We start from the raw sequence: 6,260 nt of genomic DNA, 5'->3' as shown, positions 1-6,260 counted from the left end.
ACGAGGAGGAGAGGAGACTATTGAGATGCAGCCCCTGTCTCCTTCCCAACCTCCTGCTCTATATTAACTATCTCTTCTCTCTTTGAAGAGGATGTCATCAGTAGAGTTCTGCTGTCAGAATCTTTTCTTTAATATTTTGACCATTAAGCACATTACCTGTAGCATAGCACTTATAGCACATTTAAGCTAATTATAGTTAATTTCAACATTATGCATTTCCAAGAAAAATCACTGCTCAGAATCCTGTAATGTAATCAGTAAATGTACCTCCGAGAGGAGAGAGCAGAACCATTAGGAGGTAGGGGAGAAGAGGTGGAGATAGGTGGGATGGAGAGCGAGCAATGCAGGTGGGCATGTCAGTCAAAGTAGACGGAGGGAAGGGGGAGAGAGGCCGAGGGAGAATCATAGAGAAAAAAAAGAGGCGAGCAAGAACGAGAAAGTGGGCCCAGGATGAGTCCAGCTATAGCTTGAGTCATCCCTTTCTCTTGGGTGGTGAGGAGGTGTGAAATAAACAAGTGACTCAGTAGTAAAGAGCAGAGCATGTACACAGGTGTCTGGTCACATACCATAGTACATCCACTGTTGACATTTCCTGAGACATTCCCCTGTGGCCAGCTGGGTTTTCCTGTGGCAGCAGAGACCCTGTAAATCTGACAAGTCTGTGGGTAGGTATATATGTGTGTTTTGCTATAGACATACAGTGGCAAGAAAAAGTATTTGAACCCTTTGGAAATACCTGGATTTCTGCATAAATTGGTCATTAAATTTGATCTGATCTTCATCTAGGTCACAACAAACAGTCTGCTTAAACTAATTACACATTTTCATGTCTTTATTGAACACACCGTGGGGAAAGTATGTGAACCCTTGGTTTTAAACCCGTTACGGCTAGACGTTCCGCTAGCGGAACCCCTCGACAACATCCGGTGAAATGGCAGGGCGCCAAATTCAAATTAAATTACAATAAATATAAAACTTTCATGAAATCACACATGCAATACACCAAATTAAAGCTACACTTGTTAATCCAGCCAACGTGTCCGATTTCCAAAAGGCTTTATGGCGAAAGCAAACCATGCTATTATCTGAGGATAGCATCCCATCAAACAAACACAGACAATCATATTTCAACCCGCCAGGCGCGACACGAAACTCAGAAATAAAGATATAATTCATGCCTTACCTTTGACGAGCTTCTTCTGTTGGCACTCCAACATGTCCCATAAACATTACAAATGGTCCTTTTGTTCGATTAATTCCGTCGTTATATATCCAAAATGTCCATTTATTTGGCACGTTTGATCCAGAAAAACACTGGTTCCAACTCGCGCAACATGACTACAAAATATCTCATAAATTACCTGTAATCTTTGTCCAAACATTTCAAACAACTTTCCTAATACAACTTCAGGTATTTTTTAACATAAATAATCGATAAAATTTAAGACGGGATAAACTGTGATCAATACCGGAGGAAAACAAAGTGGAGCGTGCTTTCAGGTCACGCGCCTTTAACAAACAGTACACTTCACTCGACCCTCGTTTTGGACAGCCCTACTTCTTCATTACACAAAGGAAAAAAAGCAACCAATTTCTAAAGACTGTTGACATCAGTGGAAGTGATAGGAACTGTAAGCAACTGCCTTAGAATTCTAGATTCCCATTGAAAAGAGAGTGACCTCAATTTTTTCCCCCTGGATGGTTTGTCCTCTGGGTTTCGCCTGCTCTGTTATACTCACAGACATCATTCAAACAGTTTTAGAAACTTCAAATCTACTAATAATATGCATATCCTAGCTTCTGGGCCTGAGTAGCAGGCAGTTTACTTTGGACACGCTTTTCATCCGGACGTGAAAATACTGCCCCCTAGCCCGAAGAGGTTTTAATAACTGGTTGACCCTACTTTGGCAGCAATAACCTGAACCAAATGTTTTCTGTAGTTGCGGATCAGACCAGCACAACGGTCAGGAGGAATTTTGGACGATTCCTCTTTACAAAACTGTTTCAGTTCAGCAATATTCTTGGGATGTCTGGTGTGAACTGCTCTCTTGAGGTCATGCCACAGCATCTCAAATCGGGTTGAGGTCAGGACTCTGACTGGGCCACTCCAGAAGGCGTATTTTCTTCTGTTGAAGCCATTCTGTTGTTGATTTACTTCTGTGTTTTGGGTTGTTGTCCTGTTGCATCACTCAACTTCTGTTGAGCGTCAACTGTCGGACAGATAGCCTAACATTCTCCTGCAAAATGTCTTGATAAACTTGGGAATTCATTCTTCCATCGATGATAGCATGCTGTCCAGGCCCTAAGGCAGCCCCAAACCATGATGCTCCCTCCACCATACTTTACAGTTGGGATGAGGTTTTGATGTTGGTGTGCTGTGCTTTTTTGTCTGCACACATAATGTTGTGTGTTCCTTCCAAACAACTCAACTTTAGTTTCATCTGTCCACAGAATATTTCCATCCAGGTGCACTTTTGCAAACTTCAGACATGCAGCAATGTTTTTTTTGACAGCACAGCTGTGGCTTCTTCCGGTGTCCTCCCATGAACACCATTCATTTGAGTGTTTTACGTATCGTAGACTCGTCAACAGAGATGTTAACATGTTCCAGAGATTTCTGTAAGTCTTTAGCTGACACTCTAGGATTCTTCTTAACCTCATTGAGCATTCTGCACTGTGCTCTTGCAGTCATCTTTGCAGGACGGCCACTCCTAGGGAGTAGCAACAGTCCATTTATAGACAATTTATCTTACCGTGGACTGATGAACATCAAGGTTTTTAGAGATACTTTTGTAACCCTTTCCAGCTTTATGCAAGTCAACAACCTTAGGTCTTCTGAGATCTCTTTTGTTTGAGGCATCGTTCACATCAGGCAATGCTTCCTGTGAATAGTAAACTCAAATTTTGTGAGTGTTTTTAATAGGGCAAGGCAGCTCTAACTAACATCTCCAATCTCGTCTCATTGATTGAACTCCAGGTTAGCTGACTCCAATTAGCTTTTGGAGAAGTCATTAGCCTAGGGCAGAGCTGCCCAACCCTCTTCCTGGAGATCTACCATCCTGTGGGTTTTCAGTCCAACCCTAATTTAACACACCTGATTCTACTTATTTGCTGCCAAACAAGACCTTAACTAGTTGAATCAGATACGCTAAATTAGGGTTGGACTGAAAACCTACAGGACAGTAGATCTCCGGGAAGAGGGTTGGGCAGCCCTGGCCTAGGGGATCACATACTTTTTCCAACCTACACTGTAAATGTTTAAAGGGTGTATTCAATATAGACAAGAAAAATACAATTATTTGTATGTTATTAGTTTAAGCACACTGTTTGTCTATTGTTGTGACTTAGATGAAGATCATATCAAATTTGATGACCAATTTATGCAGAAATCCAGGTAATTCCAAAGGGTTCACATACTTTTTCTTGCCACTGTAAGTGAGTGTGAGTGCAATAGGGTAATTGAAATTGATTTCATTGAATAAACTTTTAAATCAAACAAGGGGACATTGGGTAATATTTCTGTGTGTGCATACAGGAAGGCTCTAGACCAGGGGTGGGCAATTCCAGTCCTCGAGGGCCTGATTGGTGTCACAGTTTTGCCCCAGCTAACACACCTGAGTCTAATAATCACTGAATCATGATCTTCAATTTAGAATGCAATTTGATTAATCAGCTGTGTTTGCTAGGGATGGAGAAAAGGTGTGACACCAATCAGGCCCTGGAGGACTGGAGTTGCCCACCACTGCTCTAGACAAGGAGCTGACTCAATGTTTGTTTCCATGACAACAGGAGGAGCTGCTAGACAGGTGCCCTCTGAGTGCTTTCTGTCTGGCCCTGTGTGTATGTGTGTGTGTGAGGGTGGTGAGGGTTTGAGAGCGGTGAGTGTGTGAGCGTGTCTCCCAGCCGAAGGGGTAACAGAAGTTGTCACATAGTGAAGGTGTAAACCTAACTGACTCATATACAGACCTGCTGGAGTCTAGCGAGACACATCATGTGTTTGTTTGTGTAACGTCTCTCCTCCATCTGATGGGCTTAGTACAGTACACCCCGTTCTCTTCTCCACTTCTAAGTTCTATCCATCCCGTATCCATGGAGACCACCGGCATCTAAAGTGCAGCACACTCCTCTGTCAGACGAGCCACACAAACACATCATTGATAAAGACTTACTCGGTTTCATTTCAGAGAAAGTATTTATTCCAGATTGCAGATGTAGCCCACTTCTATACACCATATCACCAAGGGTGGAATTGGGGGAGAGTGTGTGGAAACACCTGTTTCCAAACTAAATTCCGAAGTGATTATTTTCCAATTCCACCCCCTACTTAAAACCCAGCTGCCCAGCGACGCGAGCCTACCCGACAAGCTAAATGCCTTCCATGCTCACTTCGAGGCAAGCAACACTGAACCATGCATGAGAGCACAAGCTGTTCCAGACGAATGTGTGATCTCGCTCTCCGTAGCCAATGTGAGTAAGACCTTTAAACAGGTTAACATTCGCAAGGCAGCGGGGCCAGAAGGAATACCAGGACGCGTACCCCGTATGCGCTGACCAGCTGGCAGGTGTCTTCACTGATATTTTCAACCTCTCTCTGGCCTGGGCTGTAATACCAACTTGTTTCAACCAGACCACCATAATCCCCGTGCCCAAGAACGCCAAGGTAACCTGCCTAAATGACCATTGGCCCGTAGCACTCACAATCTATAGTCATCATGAAATGCTTTAAAAGGCTGGTCATGGCTCACATTAACACCATCCCAGGCACCCTGGACCCACTCCAATTTGCATACCGGCCCAACAGATCAACAGATGACGCAATCTAAGACACGCACACTACACATGGATTTTGTATTGTAGATACAGTGCATTCGGAAAGTATTCATACCCTTTGACTTTTTCCACTTTGTTACGTTAGCCTTTTTTTTTTAAAGAATCCTCATCAATCTACACACAATACCCCATAATAAAACCCGGAAATATCACATTTACATACAGTAAGTATTCAGAATCTTTACTCAGTACTTTGTTGAAGCACCTTTGGCAGCGATTATAGCCTTGAGTCTTCTTGGGTATGACGCTACGAGCTTGGCACGCCTGTATTTGAGGAGTTTCTCCCATCCTTCTCAGCAGATCCTCTCAATCTCTGTCCGGTTGGATGAGGAGCGTCGCTACACAGCTATTTTCAGGTCTCTCCAGAGATGTTCAATCGGGTTCAATCCGGGCTCTGGCTGGGCCACTCAAGGACATTCAGAGAATTGTCCGGAAGCCACTCCTGCATTGTATTGGCTGTGTGCTTAGGGTCATTGTGCTGTTGGGAGGTGAACCTTCGCCCCAGTCTGAAGCAGGTTTCCAACAAGGATCTCTCTGTACTTTGCCTCGATCCTGACTGTTCCCCCAGTCCCTGCCGCTTCTCCACAGCATGATGCTGCTACCACCATGCTTCACCATAGGGATGGCTCCAGGTTTCCGCCAGACATGACGCTTGGTATTCAGGCCAAAGACTTCAATCTTGGTTTCATCAGACCAGAGAATCTTGCTTCTCATGGTCTGAGAGTTCTTTAGGCACCACTCCTCAGTAAAGGGCACATGACAGCCTGCTTGGAGTGTAGATTGTGACGGTTTATTTAATCAATTTTAGAATAATGCTGTAACATAACAAAATTAGAAAAAAAGGGAAAGGGTCTAAATACTTTCCGAATGCACGGTATGTGATAGTAGAGCAATGGCTTAAGGGGACACACTTAAAATGTTATGAAATGCCCCTCAGGGGTGTCTGCTTAGTCCCCTCCTGTACTCCCTGTTCACCTACGACTGCATGGCAGCTCACGACTCCAACACCATCAAGTTTGCTGATGACACGATGGTGGTAGGACTGATCACCGACGATGAGGCATCCTATAGGGAGAAGGTCAGAGACCTGGCAGTGTGGTGCCAGGACAACAACCTCTCCTTCAACATCAGCAAGACAAAGGAGCCGATTGTGGACTACAGGAAATGGAGTGGTGAGCACGTCCCCATCCATGGAGCTGTAATGAAGCGAGTTGAGAGCTTGAAGTTCCTCTGTCTCCACATCACAAAGGACTTAACATGGTCCACACACACCAACACAGTCGTGAAGAGGGCACGACAGAGCCTTTTCCCCCTAAGGAGGCTGAAAAGATTTGGCCCTCAGATCCTCAATAGTTCTTCAGCAGCACTATTGAGAGATTCTTCACTGGCTGCATCAACGCTTGGTATGACAACTGCAAGGCACCCGACCG

The sequence above is a fragment of the Salvelinus alpinus genome, chromosome 19, assembly GCF_045679555.1.
Source record: "Salvelinus alpinus chromosome 19, SLU_Salpinus.1, whole genome shotgun sequence".
In the NCBI taxonomy this organism is placed as follows: domain Eukaryota; kingdom Metazoa; phylum Chordata; class Actinopteri; order Salmoniformes; family Salmonidae; genus Salvelinus; species Salvelinus alpinus.
The sequence above is the reverse complement of the archived record's forward strand: the minus strand, read 5'-3'. Positions refer to the sequence as shown.